The sequence below is a fragment of the Scaptodrosophila lebanonensis genome, unplaced genomic scaffold, assembly GCF_003285725.1.
Source record: "Scaptodrosophila lebanonensis strain 11010-0011.00,11010-0021.00 unplaced genomic scaffold, SlebRS2 tig00000024-arrow-pilon, whole genome shotgun sequence".
Taxonomy (NCBI): domain Eukaryota; kingdom Metazoa; phylum Arthropoda; class Insecta; order Diptera; family Drosophilidae; genus Scaptodrosophila; species Scaptodrosophila lebanonensis.
The window spans coordinates 1,939,532-1,952,780 of NW_022060538.1; the positions used below are offsets into that span (position 1 = coordinate 1,939,532).

The window sequence follows — 13,249 nt, forward strand, 5'->3', positions numbered from 1 at the left end:
CGACGACGAGTTATTTGTGTGTATTATGCTGTTATGAGCAAAAGCAGTCAACTATTAAATTGCATTAAATTATTAGTATATTTTCTTTTAAAAAGCAGCAACCTACAACAACAAAGCAAGCAAGCTATCTGCAAAAGTGCCGCTAAACGGCTGGCCAGAAAATAAAAAGCGAATAACGCATTCCAGTAATATTAAATATTAACAAAGTTAAGCTTTGCAATTGCATATGTATGTTTGATTCTTACGTCGTTTTCAAAAAAATTAGTTTCGTCCGACTCTGGCATTCGATAAGTATACATACATACATACATATGTAGTTTTCGTGGAATTTGTGTTGTTTCGTTCGTTTTCAGCTTTTTCGTATCCTTCTTTACACTTTCTGCGCGTGTTTGTCAAAATTCTTACGTTTTGCGCGTCTTTGTTTCCTTGTTGCACATGCAACGTGACCTTGCGCTCGCGCGTCCCTAAATCCTGTATCCCTAAGTGTACGAACGTCGTCAACTTACGGTCAGTCGATCCCCGTCCTCTTGTCGCATCCCCCCTACCCCCTTTTCAGAAAAAGTGAACACGCGCGCCATTTTCCGCCGCCCTTCGGCATTGTTTTATTAGCACTTCTAATTGCATTCATTCTTCGTGCGGTCCGGTCCTGCCAGTGCTTACATTTTTGTCCTCATCGAGCCTGTGAGTTTAGTGGCGCTCTCTTGTAAATTTGCGTGCTATAAATAATTCACCCTATCCTCCAGTTTTTATTGTGTGGTGTGTTTTCATACGCGCTGCGAGCGTCTTTATGAACGTGTCAAAATTCTCAAAGTATAGATAAAAAATAATAAAAAACCGCAAACCTGTACTAAATTCAACGTGCTTCATCATTTCGTCATCTGCTACTGGACGGTTTAATAAACAACTACAACAAAACAATAAGGAGAAGCGCATATACATACATACACAAAATTGTGTGAATAATTCATCTTCAACAAAGCATTCACCGCTCAAAGTCTTATTTGCCTGCTGTTCTGTAAGTTGATAAAATATATTTTATTCTTTTTACTACTTCTGTATTTTTAAAACTACCTACATACATATGTACATAAGTATGTATGTATGTATGTTTTTGTTTAATGCTTAGCATACCTTAATTCAGCACTTGAACCAAGCGCCGTCGATCGCTCAGCTACAAAAGTACAAACATACATACATACATGCATACATATGAACATTTGGATGTACGTTAATTTCATATAAAGATTCAACTACCTGTTGCCTTTTCCCTTGTATCGTCTCCCTTTCCTTCCAGTACACTCATGCATATACATATACATACAAACACATGCACATGAACACGCACACACCCGCGCAATCGCTCCCGTCGCTTTATTAGCAACGGTTATTTTTATGATTGCTCTTTTTTGGATTCACTTTTAATATTTTACTTCTGCCTGTTAATTTCTCTCTCTCTCTCTGTCGCGCTGCTGATTGTTGCTATTGCTGCTCTCATACAACTCTTGCTGTTTTCTTATTGTGTAATGCAGCCCTTATAATACATACATATGTACATACATATATACACACCTTTGCTCGTACCTTCTTCTCACCTTTCGTCTTTATCACGGTTCATCTGGCCGTTGTTTTTGTTGTGTCCTTCGTTATTAAGTGTGTGTGTGTGTCTGTGTGTTGCTTATTTTCTTTAGTATTGTTTATTCAACTTCATTACCACTGCTTCCTTTTTTATTATTTCGCTGACTCATCCGTACGCTACATGAAATTTTAATACACAGGCAAACATACATACAAACATATGCATGCTTGTGTACTATATATGTATGTATGTGTGTGTGGACATGCAATACTCAACGTTTTCTGCGGCTTTTGGCACCATAAGGAAATAGTACGCCGGCCGCTCTGAGCTTCTCGCATGTTCAGTTCGGGCTTTATTGTCTTTGCCTGGGTCTGTCTGTCGGGGTAGTATTTCTTTGTTTTTAGCGTTGTAGAGTTACAAATGGATGTACATACATGCATATGTGTGTGAGTCTATGAATATGATATTTCGGAATTATTTCTTCTGAATTATTTATCTCAAATAGCTTCAGAGATAACCCGACTTGGCAATTAAACGTATTCCTATGGATATACATGCATACATATATACATATAGATAAAATAATAGGCTTTCTTCCACTTATTCCTTCATTATTCCCCAAAGAACAATTTAGTTTTCAAAATGTACTACTACTACAAAGTCTACTACTCCAATTCTAGATGGCCCTATAGCTGTGCCGAAAAAAATTTGTAAATAACATTGAAATTTCGCTAACTAGGATCCCGTCTTACATTGTTACAAGTTTGTATTGTAATATTGTTACAAGCTATTTGACGTTCCCAATGGGATCTGAAGTTGATTTAGCTTTTCCAGGAACCATGCTTTCAGAAATTGTGTATGTAGTATGTACATACATATGTGTGTACCGAAATCTCAGTATTTATTTTTGCATTACACCTTATATTTTTTGACCGTTTCCAGATCGAGAATAGCATGCTGCACTTTTCCATAATGAATAATCCGCACAAACAGGAAACAAGAGTGGAATTTTAGAGTCATGAGGGCCTACTTTAAAAACTTCACCTTTCAATGTGAATATTAATAACAAAATAAGCATTTACGAGAGTTATGGAAAATCATGCATCAATTATTTTGTTACCTTCACAGATTGAGGATCTGTCATAAATGCATATTAGGTTAAAAATTAATGGATGTTTTGCTTGAATTTCATCCGTTAAGATTACTTACTAAAAATAAGAGGTTTATTGTTTTCACTCTAATGGGCATGTACTGTACATACATATTAATAATCTAAGTATAATAAGTAACAATCCTCTTTAATTTGAAATTAAATTTATTTAAGAAAATCCCTCATTTTGTACAAATCTGAACACTAAGACAAATCGATTTCACAAAATTTGATCGAAATCGCGAACGGGTCTGTATTTACACTTACATAAAACAAGAAAGGAATGCTAAAGTCGAGCAGGCTCAACTCTTAAATACCCTGTACCACCCCACAAAAAAGTAATTAAATTAATTTAATTAAATTAATTAATTAAATTAAATTAAATTAATTAATTAACTAAATAAATTTAATTAATTAACTAAATTAAATATAAAATATTCCATGCATGCATAGATACATTTACATTTACATCAGAATCGTGCCTTATGCGTGTTTGTGTACTTGTACATATGTATGTATGTGTGCATTGGGCATGGGTATATGGCTATAACTTTCTTTCTGATCATTCTATCATAATGAAACTATACGGTATACGGATATATAATTACTAACCTAATGTGACTACCAAATTTTAGTTCAAAATTCCAAGAATTACGGGAGTTATAGAAAATCGTTAATAGGGGGGGAGTGGGGGGGTGGATCAGAAAAAATGAACAAACTCGTCCTTTCTCGGTCTCAGGAGAATCTGTATACCAAGTTTGGTTATTCTAGCTCTTATACTTTCGGAGATCCTTGCGTTCATACAGACAGACGGACGGACGGACGGACAGACGGACGGACAGACGGACAGACAGACGGACATGGCTATATCGACTCGGCTTGTCATGCTGATCAAGAATATATATACTTTGTGGGGTCTACCAAGCCTCCTTCTGTGTGTTCCATGTGCACTCGCACAAAACTAATATACCCTTGTACCCTTTGGGTACAGAAATTACGAATTAAAATTGGTACAATGTAGGTAGGATTTTAATTTTTACAAACTAATTTGTAATGAAGCCAGAAATATTTGTTCAGAGAATCAGCAAAGTTTAGAAAAATTAAAAACACTACATAATTATTAGCCAGGTCCATTGTAGAGTATATGTGAAATAGGAGTACTATACATCCTGCCAATTTTCCGATTTGTTTTGATAATAACAAACCAGCTCTACATGGCGCTAACCGCCATTGTGGACACACTCCGCAATTGGGGCACTTGCTTGGCTGGGCCAGTTGTTGCGCTCCCTTCTCAAATTGCACAGCCAGACACACACACAATATTATTTAAGCCAGAAACAATCCTATGAGCAACAACTCATTTGGCCACATATGGAACGAACGGAGTTGCAGGGGCCGGGATGCGAGGGACCAGGCATGGGCATCGGGCACCCGGCACCGACGACAACAATAATAACAAAGCGACGCGTAATTTGCAAACAAAAAGTCATTAAAATATCAAATTAGCGTCTGGTTTTCAGATTTAGAGGGTCTCTGCTGATGCCAGCACATGCATTTAGACCCTCCCCCTATTCCCAACCCCCAACCCTTTTGCCTTACCACCTCAAGCATATGACTAAAAACTTGTGCAAAAACAAAATCGAAAGCTAACTTAACACAATCCACACGCACATACATATGTATAATTGTTATGTATAGGGGTATGTTCATGTGTAAGCCAAACCCTCATTTTGCCGATAATCAGGGGTCGCTCTCACGTCAAAGCCTTCAGTAAAGTGGCACTATATAGTATATATAGATGCCGCTTGCATGTATAGCGTGTGCGTTTTTATCACAAGCGCAGCGTTTATCAATAAAATAGCGAGCTGGCAAAACTTTCCCTGATAACAGAGTTTAGATGCTACATGAATTGGTTGGTGGGAGGGGCGTGTGTGTTACTCTTACCTTTTATTTGCAGTTAATTGATTTTATTGGGAATACATTTAAATATATTAAGTACGAGTATATAAGGCATGGAGCGAAACCCGTTTCTAACTGAGTCACTGGGTTGAAGGAACCCTTAACGTGTTCGTTCTAGTGCGAAATTTGTACAATACTTGTACACGAGTATTTATGTGTATCCAGTTTGTCGCCACAGCGAATGAAGCCAAAAACAATCAAGCCATTAAAAACAAATTTATGAGTTCTCTCGCACAACCCTCCAAAGCACAGTTTTGAGCTTGACTGACTGGCATGGTCGTCGGCACAACAATCTTGCATCTTCTATAGTATGTCTGGTCTATATTTGGGCAACACATGTGCACAGACACAAATGTTTTTCTGTATCTGTGGCTACGCTTGCGCGTTACCGTCTTAGTTCTCATACATACATACATAAATATGTACATATACGTATGTATATGTAGTGTGAGACATACATACATATGTGCACATCGTCGTACCCTTCCCTAGTCATACACAAACGCGTTTAATAAATTATCAAGTTGAATGCCCAGTTTCGAAATTTAACATGTACGACCTTGAACACAAATTTCGGTGCTTTGGGCTCTGGTCTCGCATTGTGTATGATCGAATAATGTGTGTCTACATACATATCTGAGAGTACGTATATGTTTACAGTCGAAAACGCCTATAACGGCATTGCTTATAGAGTTCGGATTGCTATACTACACCGTTTATTTTATTATTTTTATTTAGTCTTAGCTATTAGTTAGAACGAGCAAACCCAAAAAGTGAAACGTACAAATACTGTTCTTTATAGAAGTATTTTTCTTTAATCTGACTAATAGCAATTAATAGTCGGTCTATTTGCCAGTACTTTAAAGTAAAACTGAGCAACAAACGCAAACCATTTTCTGTTACGGAATTATTAGATATTGTGAGCAGCCATTGAAGACAATCGTTTAAACTTTGAAGAACAAAAGCATTAGAAAGTTGACGGTAGACTCATCCTTATTTATTAATGAAAATGTGCATATTTCTGACCTTTTTTCAGCTGATAATGATATTTTGAATTCTGTAAAATCGGAAGAGAATACCATATCTTGCCGATAGTTTTACTGTATACATTTATCTGTTCGACTGATATTGGCAATAACTAGCACATTTATAGTATATAGTACACTCAGCAGTTTAAGTAAAAAAAATAGCAGACTATTTTAATTAATTTTTCACTGTACTTTTTGAAGAAGTTCGTTTTCAAGTTTCTGTTGAGTACGGAACTCGTATATGTATAACTTTTTCTCATTTGCGAAAACTCAAAAAGATTCTTCTGAAGTGGATTCTACTTACTACTTCTTATAAAAATCCCAAAACACTTCGTATAACATGAACAGAAGAACAGGAAACAAAAACTATTCCGAATGAACTGACCTTACTCAAACTATATGACTACACAACGCTTAAAACTGGAGGAGTTGTTTCAGGAGGTCCAGCTCCAAGAGCTTTCTCTTTCTCTCTAAACAGCTTAAATAATTGTTTTATGAATTCCTATTAAAAAAGAAAAATGATGAATGTCTTTATAAGCAATTTCGACTGTATATATAAGTATAAGTACATATGTACATATATACATATATACTCATATATGTTATGTATGTTGCGTATATATTTGTAAGCTGCGCCTCTTCATTTTCACGCGTGTTGTACTCGTACTTGTATCTGTAGACTGTGTTCTTCGGCAATTACCCGACATTGCTTGACGCGCAATACTGCCCCCGGAAAAGGCCGTCGTCAACAAGCTGATGGTTTCACTCCGTTTCTCACAGATATTTCTGACAACACGGCCAGCTGATTTCGCTTTGGTTAATTAGCGCAGCCATACAAATTAACTAACGCACATGCGTAACTCACATATAGCCAGAAAACGCGCCGCTCTTGCCGTGATTGTTGGCGGCTCAGTTGTTGTATGCTTCCTCAGCTGAAAATGATTAATGTTGTGTTTTCTTATTCGTTTTTATTTTTACCATTGTTTTTTCATTGTTTTTTATTTGAGCTATCTACGAACTTGAGGTAGTCATGGTGGTGGTAATGAAGTAATGCTCAAATTTTTTGTACGCTCAAATGGCTGGGCATACTACTATATATTCGGTAAATGAAACCGGTTGGCAGACAAATATTAAAGTGCGGGGCACTAGCTTTGGGGTTTTTTGTGTACTTTTAAAGGTCAGAATAATTGTGTTTTGCCCTTAATTGCTACAATTAGAAAAACTACTACGCAACTACATATACATATGTCCAGTCTCAATAAGCCTAGATAATAAATGCATACATTTTTTTCACCAAAAAGAACTTATTTTCTTTGACTAATGACTGGAGAATTCACCAAATGCTGTTCGTACTTTCAAATAAGAACACAATTATAAAACTCTTATTTGTACAGCAATAAACGCTTAACCCTTTGACGTCTTGTAATTCTTATTCGGAATATACTATATACATACTCTATATCCTATATATATGGTTTATTAATTCTTTTCGCATATCGAAAGAAAGCTAAGAACCTGCTTCTTTTCAACTAAAATTAATGTCCCCGGCTGACCAGCAAGAGTGCAGATCTCTATTTACTTGTACATCGATTAGAAAATCAATTCCTACAAAGCGATTAATTAACTTTGTTTAATAAAGGAATATGAAAAAAGTTGAACAGAATCAGAAGCTCAATGTAAAACCTTGTTACAAAACCAATTGATCTGATGACAAAGATCCATACAAAAAATATAGTCGTAGAGAGATAAATTTTCGAAAATTGTTCAGTGGCTTCGCAGTAGCTTTTGGATATTTGCACTTTAAGAACTAATTGGATGAAACTAATTAAAGAACATATCGAACCAGTAAACAGATTGTCTGCATCCGCATAGACGTGGGAGATCGCCATCTCTGAGAACTCAAGAGCATGAAATGATTAGCTGCCTGTGAATGCCAATTTGTTAAGGTGCTGAAATATGCAAATAAACGATGTGGCCCGCTGATTTGTCTTGTCAAGTTGTGGGATATCGTGAGACGGTCCGATTGCTGCTTGGGGCTATAGGAGGAGGGGAGGATGTCAAGTGATTTGATGGCATCGCGTCACATTTGTCATTTGGTAGAACGCCCAGCGTGTGTGAAATTGTTTCGAATGTTGCACCGATATCATCTGGATTACAAACGCTGCCACAATTTGAAACTCAGCTCAATCAAAGGGCTTACGGCTGTGGCTGCGGCTGTGGCTGCCACGCCGGTGTTTATCGGAGCGAGCGTACCCTCCGATTCAGTTTGTATTTTTTTATCATAGCGCACGTAAATGTCAAACATAAGCTGGGCAACTTAAATTAGTTTCTCTGGGTGTGTGTGTGTGTGCCTTTTGATTGATAAGCAACGAAGCGACAGCTGCTTGGGAGTGTGTCATGCCATTGGAAGCTATAAGAAATCAAAGGGTAGGTCTGGCTGGCTGTCTGTCTGCTTGTTGGTTGTGTGTGCGTGTAATTAGGGTTGCATTTCCCGATTTTCACTTGGCATATGTCAAGGGGTGTCAAGAGAGCTTCGGAGAGCTGAAAAAAATGTGAAATAGAAAGCAAAGCCTTGAACTGTTGTTAAGGACATAATCGTATGCAGGTAATTTTGATGAGCAAACTGCTGTCTGAAGTTATCCCTTCAACTACAACTGGGCTCCAGTTGGATACACAGAGCTCTTTCTGCTTGGATTTACAGAATATTTTACCGGTTATATGCCTGTTATATTCTGGACAGGTGCGAATTGTTTGTATACATAACACACGTCGTTATCGCAGGCTGCGTTGAGTTGTGTCTTTATCGCTTTACAAAGTAATTCATTCCCTGTAGGACGATTCACAAAACACAAACAAGAAATCAAGGTAATTCGATAATGCACAATTGTAAAAGAAAATTACAAACTATGTTTTTATAACTTGCTCTAGAGTTGGGAAAATATTGATATTCCCGAAAACTAATCTTTAATAGAAATAAGCATCCGCTGGTTAATACTTCCACAAAATCGTTATAATGGTTGAACCAAAAATATATCTATTTTAAAGTATCTTAACAATTTACAACAATTGTGGAATTTCTTGGGTTTTAAATGAAATTGTCATTTGTCTGTTAAAAATGTTAAAGCATATAAACGTTAACAAAGAAAAACAAAAGCATCAGTTATGTTTTCCTTCTAAAGTTCGGAAAGATCGCAATTTGTTAGGTTACTACCGGAAGTTGACCAATAAAAATCTCTTCTCACCTTGCTTTGCCGCGTTTTGTTTTTTGGGAATAAACGAACGAAACCATCGATAGTGTCATCGAAATTTTGACAAAGATAAAAAGCCGAGTCGTTCTACCTAAGGCATTATAGATCCTCTCTAATTCTTGGAGTTTCGATCAAAGGCTGTTTAATGTACGGGTAATTGGCATTAAAATGGGTCTCTCGAGGAAATGGACCGTCCATGGCCAGCTGAGAGATAGCTGAGTGGCTATAGCCGAAACCTATTGCTAGACGGGAAAATTATCTCCACGCAAATCTGTCGAATGCTTCGATAGGAATTCTAACTTTCAGCCACAACAAAGTATCTATCAGAAATTAGTATGAACATTATTAGCATGTCTATCTAAGTCTATTTAAAAGTATATAGAAATGTAATTAATTTAAAAATTTGTATATATTCATATAACATTGGATAAAATATTCATATTCAAAATAAGTGTCGTACACATCACATTTTTTCCATCGATATAACAACTCGTTTTAAATTTCTATCTACGCCTATTTACTATACTTTTTAAACTACAATGTAATGTTTATTGTTTTGTTTTAAGGGCTTGCAATACTTCTACTAATTTATTGATATCTCTGTAAATAAGTATTGTTTAAAGAAAACCTACGTCCGCCATCTACCATATGATAACATAATATTTCAATACACTTGTTTGTTTTTGTATAGAAACCAGAAAGAAAAAAACACAATTTTATAGTTATTCTTTTTATGCGCTTGTTGTGCTGTGAGAAATTCTGTTCCATTATTTCCCCCCACACAATACGCACACACACACACACACACTCATACCCTATTTCTCTATCTTTCTTTTACCATTACTTTTTCTATCTCTGCTGTATCTCCGTCACTGTCTTCCTGCTCACAACATTGTCCCTATGTCCTCATTGTCCGCCTGTCTTTGACGCCCACTGCTGACTGTTGAGTTTGTATGTACAAATGTATCTATATATGTATCTAAACATTTATACACTAATTTTGATGCGATTTTCAAAGCAAATACTTATATCTACATATCTATATAAATGCTGTTTATTATATGCACATTGTCTGTCTGTGCGCTAGAAATTCCGATGCCTAGAGCCGCGTGTTTATAAAAATATTTCTATTTTTTTTACTCCAGCCACAAATATCACATGCCACAGATACAAATACAGAGCTACTACTCCCACACATTTTCCTAGCATTTAAAAATGCATTCTCACCCGATTCTTCAGCTAGCTGTTTACAGCTTCTTTGTAACACATTTGCCTGTGGAGCCAACGTTTTCATCCCCTCCCTAATAACTTAAAGCGTCTTGATATCTCTATCTTCATATTTTTTTTCGCTCTCTCTCTCTTTCTCTCTCTCTCTCTCTCTGTCTTTCTTTCCCCTTCTCTTTCTATTCTTCTCTCTTGCTCTATGTATTTTGTGCCAATCTTGCTGCCCGCATTAACTTTTCACTTTCAAGCCAGTATCACTGATTATACATAGACCTATATATGTACATATATCCATATGTAACTACCAACTTGTTGCCTTACATCGAAATTGTTATAGTTCTCTTTCGATTCTTACAGGCGACCCTCGTTCGTACGTGTGTCAGTGTGCAGTGTCGTTAGCTCAGAAATGCCAAACAGCGTATAAAATCCAAAATAATCAAAACATCAGAAGTAAGATCATTTCGAGTATTATAATAAAAAGGCTGCTAAGTTGTGCAATCCTTGAACCAATGCCATTTATTCGAAATCGATAACCAATGAAAATTAATTCGAAAAGCCACTAAACTCGAAGCCAATTATTTGCTTTATTTGAGTAAAATTGTTTCAGTATCAGCAGGCCAATAAATTAACGCAGCTCGGTCCTCGGGGCGTGCTCTATAAATACTTATCGGTATATAGTATGTACTATAAATTGTGCTGCGCCCAAATTCATTTAGTCTTTTAAACAAATATCAGAGTGGTTTGTTTTGTTTTTTGATTTTGTTTACGTTGGCGCTAATTTGACCAGCTCTGCAGTTCAGAGCCGTACTCGTCATAGTCCATATGGCGCAAGAATTGAAAAAAGAGGGTAAATTATACTTGCACTCGTAATTCATTCACAAGTAGTACCTTTTTATCTTAAAACCAATGCGAAATCAACTAAAATTATACGTAAAACTCCGACAAAGGAAGGCGCCGTCAATATAAGCGGCACTCATGTACGGGTTCTTCTGAAAGTGGGTGAGTAGTCAGCAAAAAATGATCGCATTTATGATAATAACTCTGCATAATAATAATTCTCACATTACACATAACACTGGCAACCTTTAAGGAGTTTACACAAAATTCACATTTAAATAATAAGCTTCATTTTATTGTGAAATTTCAATTCAGAAATATAAGCCAATCATTTGTTCTTTCCTTCTCAAACATAGAACTATAGAATTTAAGACTAAAATATGGTGGAATCAGATTTGGAGAATCGTATGTGGAAAAGTTCTCAGAAAAAACAGTTGAAAAATGTCCCCACTTTAATATTTAAGGTCTCTTAAATATTGAGCTTACGCAAGATAAGTATAAGAAATACACAGGGTTCGTCTGGGCGATAGAAGCCTCTACTGGGAGTATAAGTATTGCTGAAAAACTAATTGATCTGTGATGGTTCCATCGAAAATCAGCTGTTCTGCATTGTTGTTCCATTTTGATTTGATTTGACCAAAGTTTTTATATTATTTGAAATTAATGGACATTCATTTAATATTAACATTGTTGCACATACTTGAGATTTTGGAAAAGATTGGGCTAGAGCTACTACCACATTCTCCATCCATGGCCATTAGAAAACAATGGCACATTTTACTATTACTATTGTTTTTAAAATATTTTCTTATATTGTATATATTTGGAAAGCAATATTGCTATTAACTGCTTATGTTCAACACTTCTGAACACTCGCAAAAGTCAAACCATTTAGATTTTCCAAAGTTGAGATCGAATGTGTTTTTCACAATCTAAAGCAAAATCTTTTTACTAAAAATTTAAATGCAATAATTATTTTAAACGCGTTTTAAATTTGAAACAATGTTACATTCGTAGCTGAACCTAGTATCTTTATAAGTACTTCCAGATGATATCCATGTATACAGACAACCTGGCAGTCATGTGTGTACATACATACATATTCATTGTGGAGTCCTTTACGTCTCCTAAACACAAACATACTATGTATATGTTGCTCTGAAGACACGCCGATTTGATAATAGCTATACTACACTTTGACTGACCGATTTCGACGAAACTGGCTTTCGAGAGAAACATTTACATACATTTGTTTCTACGCAGCTGCGCAATCGTTTTGGATTACTTTTCTCGCAAAATTAACTTGCAATACTTTTTATTTCGCATCCAGAAACAAATGCAAATGGTATGTACATATGTATGTACATACATGGGAATAATAAAAAATAAAGCATTTGTTTATTTTATCATATTTCGACACTCGTTTCATATGCAATTTAACATAAACTATAACACTATTGTTGTTGTTGTCGTTGTCGCCGCAGTCTCTGTTGATTTCGCACTAAAAATGACGTGATATTTTTTTTGGAGCGGGCGTCAGACTAGAAAAGAGGAGATAAATAAAAAAAGAGCAAAACAGAATAAAAATAAATAATGCACAACGAGTTAAGCTTATGTGTTTGTTTTGCTCTAAAATGACAGATCAGCTGTTTTCGGCAGTTTTTTTTTTCCCTTTGTCGCGTTTCTGCTGTTGATGATAAAACAAAAGCCAGCCAGCCTCACTGTTTCCACTCCACGCGGCTCCCATTTCAGTTCGAAACAAAAGCTGTGCGCGTGACAAACAATGCTCTTCCAATCACGCACATTCCCGAGACAAATGTATTTAGAAAAGAAGTTTTAGATTTTGCTTTGTTTTACAAAAATGTTGATCTTGAAAATACGTCACCATTCGTTCCTCTTCTTACGATTTCAACTGATTCGATGGAGGATTGGGTGATGTGTAAAAAAACCTACTTCCCTTAAAGTGTTCGTTGCAGTGTAATAAATTCTACTACGCTTAAAATGTTAATAGGTCGGTTTATCAATTAAATATTTACAGCCCTCAATATCTGCGCATCTATGCGAATTTTAACCACTTCTGATAACATGATGTTTCCAGAGTTCCTTCCACCTGGGACTTTTATACAAGTATGTTGCTTAAGAGACTTTAATTTTGTTTGAACTCAATTCAGAGCAATTAAAAATTGTGCATACTCTAGTAAAATTAATTCATTTGGGGTGTAAATAA

At 36.0% G+C, this 13,249-nt stretch overlaps 1 protein-coding gene across 4 annotated transcripts in view; it reads left to right on the forward strand.

Moving 5' to 3' along the window:
• LOC115620510 (polypyrimidine tract-binding protein 1) overlaps window positions 1-13,249 on the forward strand; it is a 217,378-nt gene continuing 204,129 nt past the window's right edge. For 2 of the 4 annotated variants that reach the window (XM_030513770.1, XM_030513771.1), the window contains exons 1-2: window positions 351-681; window positions 744-1,015. The gene's annotated coding sequence lies outside the window, so the exon portion shown is untranslated. Of the gene's footprint in view, window positions 17-98; window positions 186-350; window positions 682-743; window positions 1,016-10,542; window positions 11,185-13,249 lie in introns of those variants that run through there. The other 2 variants (XM_030513769.1, XM_030513772.1) reach the window with 2 other exon arrangements.